This window comes from Mus caroli, unplaced genomic scaffold (assembly GCF_978045245.1).
Source record: "Mus caroli unplaced genomic scaffold, Mus_caroli_1 scaffold_4, whole genome shotgun sequence".
In the NCBI taxonomy this organism is placed as follows: Eukaryota; Metazoa; Chordata; class Mammalia; order Rodentia; family Muridae; genus Mus; species Mus caroli.
Genome location: NW_028227259.1, coordinates 24,184,373 through 24,196,902, shown reverse-complemented (window position 1 = coordinate 24,196,902; position 12,530 = coordinate 24,184,373). Strand labels below are relative to the sequence as shown.

At 45.7% G+C, this 12,530-nt stretch overlaps 1 pseudogene; it reads right to left on the bottom strand.

Annotated features, from left to right (window-relative positions):
- Positions 1-1,453: 1,453 nt before the first annotated feature.
- Positions 1,454-5,825, bottom strand: LOC110287663 (chromatin remodeling regulator CECR2-like; annotated as a pseudogene).
- Positions 5,826-12,530: the final 6,705 nt, after the last annotated feature.

The following is a 12,530-nucleotide window of genomic DNA, read 5'->3' as shown; positions in this document are numbered from 1 at the left end:
CTAAGACTTAATCAGAGAACAAAGTCTCTGCTGGGCTTTTCTGAAACTTCCCTTGTCAATGCAATTAATCTGAGGCTCTTCACCTTAGTCTCAGGCAGACTTGTCAGTCTAGGACAAAAACTAGCCACATTCTTCATCAAAATATGACAAAAACAGTCTTTCTGCCACATTCTGAAATTCTTCTCCTTTGAAATCTCTTGGGCCAGGTCAACACAGTTCAAATCACTCCCAGCAACAAAGTCTTCCATATTCCTACTAGAATGACCCATTAAGCCACTTTTAAAGCATTCCTCTGTGTTCCAAATCCAAAGTCCCTAAATCTACATTCTTCAAATGAAAGCATGGTCAGTCCTATCCCAGCAATGCCCCATTCCCTGGTACCAACTTCTGTCTTTTTTTTTTTTTTTCAAAACTGTGCAATTTCTTTCTTGGGACTAACATACATAACAAACCTGAGTAGTCACTTTCACAAAATGTGATTGTGCTAGAAAGTGTTGTTTGATGCCTTCTAGATCACAGGCCTGACAGGCCCATGAAGAAGCCACTTTATCTTCTGATAAGTAAAACACTCTAGAGTCCAAATTCCTGGCTTACAACTATCTGGTAGAGCTGGTGGAAAAGCAGGAAGGGACATGCTTTCCCAAGTCCAGAATTTAGGCCACAAGAGTGAGAGCAGCCTGTCCTATGGCTGCAACACCCAGTAAATCCCCATGACAGCACCGTCCAATCAACTGTGAAATGAATGCTGAGGAGGACATGTTGTCTCCGAGGCCAGCTGCAGAGGAAACAAGTTAAGGGAAATATATAAGCTGCAGCCTTCTGGATCTCTTCTCCTATTTCCTCAGGCATTCAGTGAGACCTGACTGTACAAAGACAGAGAATCTTCCAGTACAGTATGCTGGCCATATCGGGGAAGGACTCCCAACTCTTCCATGTACCCACCTGACTGTCCCACTATATATACAATACAGTCACCACAAAAAAAAATAATAATTTTAATTTGGCAACATGAAACTTCTGTAAACTGGACCAGCTCCAAAAACATTAATTCTAAAGTAGTCCCTTCACCAAATATATACCTGAGATTAGAAGCTCATGAAAGTTTAAAGGCACCACTCCAGCATTACATGTACACTCCACCCAAGTTTAAATTGATTTTCCCTGGACAAGAGTCTTGGGATTTGGAGAAGCCAGCAAGAACTCCAGGTATATTGCTGTGGGTAAGTTTGTCAGCTGTGCAGATGATCCCAGCTACAGGCCAGCCAGTTATCTAAAGAGTATGCACCTAAGGCTTATACTGTTCAGCTCTGAGGAAGGCTTGATTCACAGTGAAGAGGTGGAACCGGAAGACAGGACAGAGATGTACAGCATTCATTCCTCCAAATCCGCCAGGCCTGACTTATGGTCTCCACAAGCAGCCGTCCACTTCCTTAGGGCTTAGGTCCTCCCTAGACTAGCTCTGATCCAGAGGTAGTATTGGGATTTTACGAGTCAGCAACTGTTCTGGTGACTCCACAGGCGCCCAGGTCTTTTGGAATAAGGACTGTGACTGGACTGGATGCATTTGCAATCCCGTTGGTCTGTGTACTTCTTGAAATGTGCCTCTTAATCTGCTTCAAGTGCCAGTCTGCTCCATCATCGAAGCCTGAAAGTGACCTAGGCCCTCTTTGTGACAGAAGTTGAGGGAACGCTCTGGAGAGAGGCCATTGGGTTGGGTGGCTACTGGGTGGGGATGTGGATGGGCAGGCACAGAGGATGGGTATGCCCTGGGGTGAAAATGACTGGCTGATCACTGAGGAGTATATGGAGACCCTGTCTGCAGCATCACACTGTGGGGTGGGAAAGCAGATGAACCAAAAGTCATTCCTGAACTCAGAGATGGTGGTGGAGTTCCATAAAGATAGACACTGGTTGACAGTGAGTTCTGCCACTTGGGAGCTGCATCATGGTTGTCGAGATCTAGAATTTTGGGGGACTCTCTGGCCTCTCCACAGATTCATCCATCTTTTCTTCTTCTGGACCAGAATTGTGTCCATCAGGAGGAACAACCTTAGCAGTCACTGCATCCATTTGAGTTGGAGGAGTTAAGGCAGAATTTAGTGTCTCACAACCTTGCAGACTAGACAGGACATTCTTCTCTGGGAAGAGGGAGCATGGAGGGTGACTCCCTGGGGGTCCACTTGGGCTTCTCTGGGAAGGGAGAGATCTCTGCCAATCAGAAAAGCCCTGTGGACAGGTATAATGAGGAGTCCTCGGATAGGGGTGGTAGGAAGGCAGAGAAGAAGGCTGGTAGGTATATCTCATTCCTTGCTGAGGATGGTACCTAGGAAAGAGTCCAGGTTGGGGACCATTATCCTGGAACCCCCTGGGAGGAAAGGACTGAGGCTGTGATCCTGAGGACTTTCCTCCCATCATAGAGCCCAAGCCTTGCAAACTTGGACTCATAGAGTACTGTGTAGCTGAGTTAGAGTATTCTATGCCAGGCATGTATAAGGGAGAAAACTGGTTCACCTTGCCTGCCATCCAACCGGGATCTGTGCAAAGAGGTGTAGTAGCATTCGGTCCTATGCATAGCATGGCTTCTTGCAATGTTTTACCCCTGGGGCAGATTGGCTTTTCTGGACCACTACCATCAAGGCCCTTCCCCTCTGACCTACAGGGAGATGCTTCACCAAGGACCTCATTTTCAGGTAGATTCCCCATCTCTGCCACTATGGAGAAGTCTCTCAAACAGCCTTGCACAGCTGGGCTGCTGTAGCTATTGTCCAAAGGCCAGGTGTTCTTGTTCTTTGATGTGTTAGAAGTGTCTGCAGAGTCTGAAGCATCACTATTGAGTCGGAAGTCCTCTGTTTCCCTTTCTTGTGGTGAGCTTTGCCTGGTACCGCTGGCTTGCAAGGGAGGTGCAGGGTGAAGTAGTTGTTTGAGGTATACCCCCTCTGAAGAACAAATGCTTGCTGCTTTCTCTTCATGTCCAGGCAAAGGCTCTGGGTCTTCCTCAGGCTCTTATGTTTCAGTCATCTCCTGTGTACTCCCAGGGTTGTCCAATGCAGTCTCGGGCTCTAACACACGTACTGATGATGAATGAGCTACCTTTGGAGAGGGACCAGTTATTGGGGAGGAGTGCACTGGAGGAGGGTGGTAAGGCATACCTGGGGGAAAGACTCCAGAGGGGAACTGCTTCATGGCAATCATTTCAGGGCTGTCCATCATGGATTCCCCTACTTGTGCCCCCAGGAGCACCTGGGAGGGCCCTCTAAATCCAGGACTTGGTGCTGGAGTTGGAGGTGTCTGCAAACCATGTCCATCAGACTTACAGGGTGGCTGCATATACCCTGAGGAAGGAACACCATGAGGTAGAAAGCTTGACTGTTTAGTCCACTGGTTTGGTGGGATAGGTTGTCTCATCACTCGGCCATCCATCACATGACCAATGGTATGAGGGTGGTGAGAGGGTCCTGGACCCAGGTGGGGCTTCTCAACTGGCCCCAAACATCCAGGGTTTACAGTACCATGGTTCCCATTCCAAACAGCAGGGTGTCCTCGATTTAGATACTTGTATGAATGATAAATATGACCAGGAGGAATTTCAGACCTTTCAGGAAAGTCTGGGGGTCGGGCTGGAGTCCCACCATGCCTAGAAGGAATAAATCCTGCCTGGAATGGAGCTGGTGGATACATGTTTCCAACTTGACTGGGACAGTTCATCTGCCCAAGCTGTAAGGATGGGACATGTGACACCATATTGGAAAGGTCTGAAGCACTGAGCAGGGATAACCAATGGTTACTAATTCCAACTGGATACTGTATAGCAAAGGTTGGGTGTTGCAAGGGCTCCTCTGGGGGCACCTCTGGAATTCGAGAGGAGCCATGTAAGTTGATGGGTTCTGATCCTTGAAGAGAGCCAAACGTTCCTGGTGCTGCTGGCTTCATCTGGTTTAAAAGGGATGAGTGAATAGGCACCCTACCACAATGCAGGGGGCAAGAAAAGCCTTGGCCATTTGATGTGCCGACCTCTGGAGGGAGTTGTATGGAACTGCTGCTCTGATTGTCCCCTGAGGAGGCAGCTCAGTGTGCTGCGGGCAATGATTTTCCCCCATTCTTTATTGGTGGCTGTTTCCTGCTCTACACTTCTGTGTTTCTTGAGAGAGTCCAAACATGGCTTCCACTATTTCTACCAGACTGACTCCTCTTTTTTAGCATTTTTCATCCTCTTTGATCCAAAATTCTTCATCTGTGTCTCCATCTTCACCAGGAAAGTGTTTTGTCATGGCCCGATGGAAACACTGCTCTAAATTGTCAGACATCTTGGTATATTCATTACTGTCACCATTGTATTTTCGGCAATTTTTGAACATGGTCTTCGTGACATTTACAAATTCCTCCCTGGTAAACTATGAACCTCCATTTAATTTCTTCTCCATGCTTGAAATATCCATGGGGGTCTTAATAATCTGGTAATAGTTGGGGGCATAAGATTCATCCACAGGTTCCAAGAAGGGCCAGGAATTCTTGTGAGCCTTCGCCACATCTAGAACTTTTACATGGCTGTGAAATCGTCATCCAATTCAAAGAGGTCCTTGGTCTTCTTCCATTCCCTCATAGGAGAATTCAGATCCAAATGGGAAAGTTCTGGGGGTAGCTCCTTGCCTTTAGCCAATAGCCATGCTCATTCTTCCCTGAGCTTTCTCCTCTTAGCCCAGACTTCCACTGCCTTGACCTTTTTCCTCCTTTTCCTGCATTCTCTCCTCCTTTAACATCTGATCTTGCTCCTTCTTCTGCACTGCAAGAAAGATCAGTCGTTCCTCCTCCTCCCACCTGTGCTTCTGTTTTTCTATCTTGGTGAGCATGGGAGTTTCCTCTAGCTTGATGAATTGGATGGGCAGGTGGACAGATATAAACCTGTGTTGCAGCTCTTGCTTTGTGTCCTGTGGACGTTTTCCCTTCTGAGCAATCATGTTGCAGATTTCAGGCAGGAAGTCCTGCTAAGGAGCTTGTAGAGTTGCTGCTCTTGGAGAGAGGTCGGCTCTCAGGAAGCTCTCAGTAACCTGTCTCCATTCTTCTGTTAGACACAGGATCCACCAAGTACCTTGGCCTGCCCCTCCGGATCCATTTCTTTTGTGTAGGTCAGATGTCAAGGAGTTTTCTTCCTGCTTTTCACTAGATATAATCTCCTCCTGTAGTTTTTTTTTTTCGTTTTGCAGGCCTTCCTCTTCTTTTGTCTGTTTTTCCAGGAACATTTGAGACATTTTTTTTTTTTTTTTTTTTTTGCCTTTCACTTTCCCTGCTCAAGGAGAGTTCTCCATTGGACCTTCCGTGTACTAGGTCTTCTTTGTACATTTGTGTCCCCTCGAAGTACCAGTACAGTGCACCTGAATTGTCTTCACCTAGAGGTTCAACTCGGAGACTGTCTGCATCCAGACCCTTGAGAAGATCAAAGACATCATCTGCAACAAGCGGGTAATCACAGAGAAGATGCAGGATCTCTACTCATGTACGCAGAGGAAGGTTTGAAAACTGGGATCTCTCAGAGGATTGGGCTTTCCTTCTTCAAGCTCACAACCTTAGTTAACAATATCTTCCAAGTAGCTGTGGAATGTCTGAGACGTGATACCTCTTCGCTAATAGCAGTCTTGAAGCAGGCAGGCAATCAGATCACTGATAAATACCAAGTCATCTCTGTGAAGAGCTGCCTCTAACTCCTCAATCTCGAAGTTGAGCAGGCATAACGCCTTGTGAAAGAACAAGCAGAATTGTGCGATGGCTGGGACTTCCCACCAGGAGCAGAGCATGCCCAGCATGGCCATGCAGCCTTCCTCTGGGCACATCTCCCTGCTGTGATTACTCACTCACTCTTGCTTGCTTCAATCTTGCTTGCTAGCTCCAACTCTGGCCATGGGGCAGCGCCTCTCACTCAGCAAATGGCAGCTCCCTCAGCTTAGCAAGAGCTCAAGCAGAGGCAGGCCAGGACAGGTGTAGTGCACTGGGGGAGTAGCTTGCAAACTCGCTCAAGCAGCCGCATGCTTGCCCCCTCCCTCAATGGCTGTCCCAACATCTGACTTAGTTATGGTTTTACTGCTGGGAACAGACACTATGACTAGGGCAAGACTTATAAAAACATTTCATTGGGGTGGCCTTACACGTTCAGAGGCTCAGTCAATTATCATCAAGCATGACAGCATTCACACAGGCATGGCAAGAGCAGAGGTGAGAGTTCAACAACTTCACCCAAAGGCTGCTAGTAAAAGACCCATTTCCAGGCATCTAGGATGAGAGTATTAAGCCCACACACACAGTGACATGCCTACTGCAAACAGGTCACACCTATACCAACAATGCTACCCATCCAAATGGTGCCACTCTCTGGTACAAGAGTATACAAACCATAACAACTTGGAAGCATATTATGGCAAAAGCATGAAATAGACTGACGGCTGCCATGTAACAAATTTCCTACAGATATGGTAAGGGGGCAAGCCTCATCATAGAGAACTTTGTATCATTAGGAAAGATGTCTGCATGATGTTAGCATGTTTATACAAGGTCCATGGCCTCAACAGGAGCACTTTCAAGGAGGACAGAGAATGTGTGTTTTACTTGAAATAAAGGGCTTCAGCACTGTTGCTCAGACTGGTCGGTGCCAATTTCACCTCACTCTATCCATGCAGAGGAACCCAAGTTGTCCTCCCACCTTCCTTTTGAGCAAGGTATAGGCACAAAAAGACCAGGACGCAGAGCTGGTGTCCAATTCCTCAGTTATGCTCAATTTTTAACTAATGTTTAAACAAATACAGTGTGGTCACTTATTATTGATAGTCTTCACATCTTACTGAGGGCACCAACTGCTTGACTACAACCAACTCTCTAAAAAGTCTGCGCCCTGGGACATATATCAAGATCAATCTGGCATGGAGGTGCATGCACACTTTCCTGTACTGAACATAGAAAGGTGGAGGTAGAAGTTTGATGTATAGTAAATTGGCCACCAAGTTCACATTGTGTTCCTGGATTTCATCTCAGGACAAGGATGTGGAGAGTCTCTGATGGCTTCTGTCTAGCCCCTTGAAAGGTTCTCTGAGCTTTGGCCTCAGCACTTAATACTTCCTGCTGGGTCAGCAACACTAAAGGAAGATATGATTGTCATCAGCACCGTATCACGCTACCAGCAGGGGATATTAATCAGTTGTTCAGATGATGATACTCACTTTCATTTTTTCCTAATGTGGGCTAAGGGAAACAGAGAACATAGTCCTTAGAATGGAAAGATCATTCTCACTTCTCCATCTTCCCAGAAAGAAAGACTGGAAGGGAGAGAATGGTAAGTTCTTTATAATAGAAAAGACTTGGTAAGTGAGGCCTTTGATGTAGCGTGTGATTCAGTGTTGTTTTCTGAAACAGGGTCTCAAATACCCCATGTGGACCAAGTTAACCTTGAGCTCAGACAATTCTGCTTCCACTTTCCTATATTTGAGCTTCCAAGTGGGGCCTCCAAGTACTGTGGAAACATAACTAGTCATTGTGAGAGACCTGGATAATCTAATGCTAAGGCATGTACAGCACAGTATAGCAAAAGTCATTGATTTCTATGGCTGTGCCCTATTTCAGATAGTTGCTGTCATATGACAGCCAATCATCAACAGAGAATACAACTTGACTCAGCAAAGTCATGGTGTCCACATTCTGTTGTGTTCTGTATGAGGTTTGTTAATCTTACAATGGTACATAAACCATTCCATGGGACCCCTCAAATTAAGGGTCAATATGCAGTTATATCTAAAACGGCCTGATCCAAACAGAGCACTGGATACTTCCCTAACTTTAAATGAACTAATTTTGTTTTTTCATTTGTTTTTGTTTGTTTGGTTGGTTTGGTTTTTGGGTTTTTGTTTTCTGTCTTTATAAGTTAACAAAGATAGATGTTTTGAGCTATGGCTCAGGCACAAATCCTGAGCAATGGTTCTGATCAATCAACTTTAGGGTCTGCATTTAATGAATCATTCATGTTTGACGGAAATTGGGTTTTGTGTGGTTTGTGGGGCCAAACATGAACCCAAATACAAGATGCTAGGACCTTGCCCAGTCAACTAACCTATGTCTATAGTATTACCCTATACTTTCTGCCTGCACATCCGCACCTCTGTTGAATATATTATTTATTTCATACAGAAACTCATGGTCTAGCACACAGAGGGCTATAAGCAATACTGATCGGTGAGACTGGTGCAGTGAGAAAAGCCCCCACACAATCTGATAGTCCCACATTGGTGGCTCCATATTTCAGTTTCCTTTGCCAAAAGATCTCTAGAATGTTGTCAGAAGCATGATGACTGCATGTCTCCCTCCTAAGGGAACTTGGGGCAAATTTCAAATGCTAAACACAAGGCTTCATGAGTGTGGTCCCTAACACACACCCACACTGCAACCAGCCCTGAAGGCTCAGCATGGATGAGATTTCATGCACCTGTATATGATGAGACAGGAGTAGATTTTGGCTGCATATTCAAACTGGTATGATTTCTCACTAAGTTTTAATGGCTCCTATTGCTGATTGAGGAAAATTTAAGGTAGGATGAGATATTTCTGAGAAGGGTTTGGAAAGGATACACAGAGTTAGATACATAGGAATTACTTAGGTGTGGCCAATCAAGCCTAGAGCAAACCCTGGCTTTGGAAGGAGGATGTGCTCAATGGCTATGCCCCAGGAAAGAGCAGCTCAGCTTCCTGTCAGTACAGGGAGAACATTAGCAGGGAACCAAAGGCTTTATGTAGTCCATGACATCAGCAGTCCCTTCTTGGACATTCTATTATCTCCTGGAGAGTTCTAAGCAACCTCTGTGATGTCACCAGTGTTGTAGTTACAGCAAGCTGACTGAGATTTCTCAGTCACAGACTGGACATTGCAGTGATGGCCCTGCTTGCCCGACTTGGTAGACTTTTTCAGAGAACCAATGTGGATGGGAGAGAGACCAGAGAGGGGAGGAAGGATGCTGGCCTTCCATCTGAGAGTAATGAAGGACGAAGGAGGTGGACTTGGCGAATGAGGAGTAAGTCCTGGGAAGTGGATGTTGAGCTTCCTGGTAGGGGTGGCCTGAGCTGGCCTTTCTAGTAATGTGGAACTGGAGACTCTGGGTAGCAAAAAAACTTCCATGGTTATCACAATTCTTGAATCATCAAGGATTTCAGAACAGTACTTTTCCATCCCCTAAGGCAGGAGTTGGCAAGGTCAAAGCTGTTGGGCTATGAACTTCAAGTCTTGACTTGCACTGGGTATTGTGGGTGTTACTTGGGAACAGAATGAGACCATCAGCAGTGACAGCGGGTCTAAGCTATGCCAGTTTGAGGGAGGGAATACCTGCACTTCAGTCCATGGCTTCTTTTAGCTCCTGTAGTTATCTGACATTAGTCACAGGGAGAGAATGGTGCTCCAGACCATGATGTCATGTTCTCAGAACTACTCTGACCTCCTGTTTGTGACAGTTCCTACCTTACCTTTCTTTATCACCAATTGTGGGTGGCAGCCATTTCTATACTGTAAACAAAGAACAAGCAGTTGATAGACCCAGAGGGGGATTCTATTTTTATTTCTGGGATGTTTTGTGTTTCAGGGGGGAAGTTGATCATTGTGATGAACATATTCTCCCCCTGCCTGACTTATTAAGCCAATTCCTTGGCTTAGAGTAACAGGTAGGATATCTGAGCATCTCCAAGATCTAAAATACTTGTGATAGTGAATTTGTAGTCTGACTTGTGAAACCACAGGGCTCAGGGCTCTGAAGCCAAGTTGTACCCTGAAGAAGACATCTCTCTGGTCCTCATAAGCACGTTTAAGGGGGAATGAGGATACATCTGGCTACTTACATCACCTGATCTCTCTAGAGTGATGGTAGAACTGAGATCCACTCAGAAGAAATCTCATGCTGGGACCAATCTCTTGGTGGTGTCACTAGGTTACAGGCCTTTATCCTTCTCTTTGGTAAGTCCACACTCTTTGCATTCTCACATCAAATATTCTTGTATTCATCTACCTACAGTGGCTCACAGACAGACATCATCCCCTATACCTGTCATGAGCAAGGAGCAGTTTGAGAAGGAAGAGAACGATCTGATCAAAGAGATCCAGCTCACTACCCAGGAGACAATTGAGCTGAGAGATCGCCTGATCTATGTGACCGAGGGATCCATGAACAAGAGGTATATGTTGCTCCATACCTGTGGTGTCATTCCGGGGTCTGCAATGCCTCCTTCATCTTATGCTTTTAAAGGGGTGGGTTCTAGGAAGCTATACCACCAGAACATAATTGGGCCTCACTTCATGCCCCTAAATACTCATTAGAGGAGTGGCCACACCAGAAGTTTTGTCAGGAGCGAGAAGGGAAATAGACTCTTCTGCTCCCTCCACTTGAAAAGAGGAACTTGGAGTCTGAGTGAAGAACTCAGGGATAGAGGCAGTGATGATTTCCTAGGGTTCATTTGGAAAGCCTTTGACAGGAGGTTGCTAGGTGATGGGAGTTTGTAGTTGTGTTTTTACTTGTTTCGAAGGTGACTGAGTGTTGGAACCTCCAGGTAGCAGCTGGAGGGGCCTGGTCCCACATGGTTCTTCTCAGTGCTTGATTAGAATGCCTGAAGTTCATGCCTGTTCCTGTTTGTCTGTGTGCCTTATACTCTGAGGCAGTAATGTTGCATGCATTACTCTACCTCTCATTGTGTTCCCTTTGTCTCTGTCTCTCTTTCTCTTTCATTCTCTCACTCTTTGTTTCTCCATCCTGTGTATAGGTCTAAGTCTGTGAGTCTATGTGCATGCACAGGTACAGACCTGTGAATATGTTTTGTATGTTTTTATTTCTCTCCACAATTTGGAATCTAGGGGTAGGTGTTTTGGCCTGAGGATTTACTTACCTAAGAGTATCCAGGTGAGGTGGGTCCTGAGGCCTGGTAGTCCCCACTTTAAATAGCATTGCACTTTGACTATGTTGTCACATGTGTTAGTACTTTTGTATTTTGGGGGCAGATTATAAATCTGTGGTGATGTCTGGACTCATCTCCAGAATTATATATAATAACTGTCTCTACAGTATTAGGTATCCAGGATTTAGAATCCCTTTTATGGAAACAGGGGAAACACCATCACAGCTGTTTGGTGGGTAAAGACCTGTAGCCTAGACCCCTGAGAACATAACTGCTTAGTCTGCCCTTCAGACCTACTGAGTAACGCAGGGAGCCAGGGCACCCTCAATCTAGATGCCTAGCTTCTGGTGTTCAGGGGCCAGGATAGCCAGTTTCCCAAGGTTAAGAAAATCCCAGCATTTAGAATGCAGTGTGTGGTTTCCATGGCTGCAGTAGTCCAGGACCCAGCCTGAGTTCATGTGTTACTAAAAGCCTAAGTTTATGGAGTTCTGTCTTCCTGGGGCCAGGCCCTACCACAGGCCAAATGGACACTATAAAGAACTGAAATTAAAGGAGAAGGAGATCATGACATTCCTACATGAATTAGAGAACAAGAACATGGAGGCCCGAGAGAACAAGCAGGAGCTCATGAAGGAGATAAATTTCTATCGGTAAGTACTTGTCTGGGAGGCCAACACTTGTGAAATGGCCATTTCTGCCTTCCTTTGTTTCTGGTCGGGAGACTGCAGGTCTGGTTCTATACTTTATGCTTTTTAGGCATCAGTGTGCCTTGGATTTTTGGACTCAGTTTTCCTAGGTCTCTAGGAGACTGTTACCACTGCCAGTGTTCTCCAGGCATCCTCAGGAGCCTCTAAACAGACAAGTGATTCAGATCATCAGAAGGTTATTATGTTGTACTGGGCCTGTGGGGCTCAGGCAGGGTTTTACAGAGCTAAGTGAGGTGTAACATGAGGATAGAACGCCCTCCCTTTGGTTCTAATGACTACCCTGATTGTAGTTGCACCCTACTAATTGGTATTGTCCCAATGCATGGGCTGTCATGAGTAGATGGAGATCCCTGTTTCTTTTGGAAAAACATGGACCCTTTTGGTGTTTGGACTGCAGCACAAATTTCTTCTTCCATGAAATGGCTATTTGCTGTTTGTACAGCTGTCATGGATGTATTCTGGTGGATTGTATTAGGTCTTCACAGGAATCAGGGTACATGTCAGGTTAATGGGACCTGTAAGTAGAAATGGGAGGAGGAGGCTGCAGGAACTTACCATGCAGAGTGTGTTTCCAGTAACCTGCACAGCCGGCTCCTGCTGGAGAAGAATCTCATAAAAAAGAAGTTGGCAATATTGCAGCAGGAGAAGAAGGAAGTACTGGCTGATTGGGCCGTCATTCGTCAATGTTTGATGGAGTTGAACCTGAGTGGTACAGAAGAACAGGAGAAGACCAACAACCTGGAGACTAAAGAACATCAGGTAGGGACAAACAATTCGGCCAGGCTATGAATATCTGATAATTGGCACAATAGAATCTATCTTTGCTTCCTCCCACCAACTTTTTAATCCATACTTCCAAGCAGCCGCCCTCCTCATGGAATGTAGCTGTTCTTTGCTCTTTTTTCACACAAGTATTCTGGG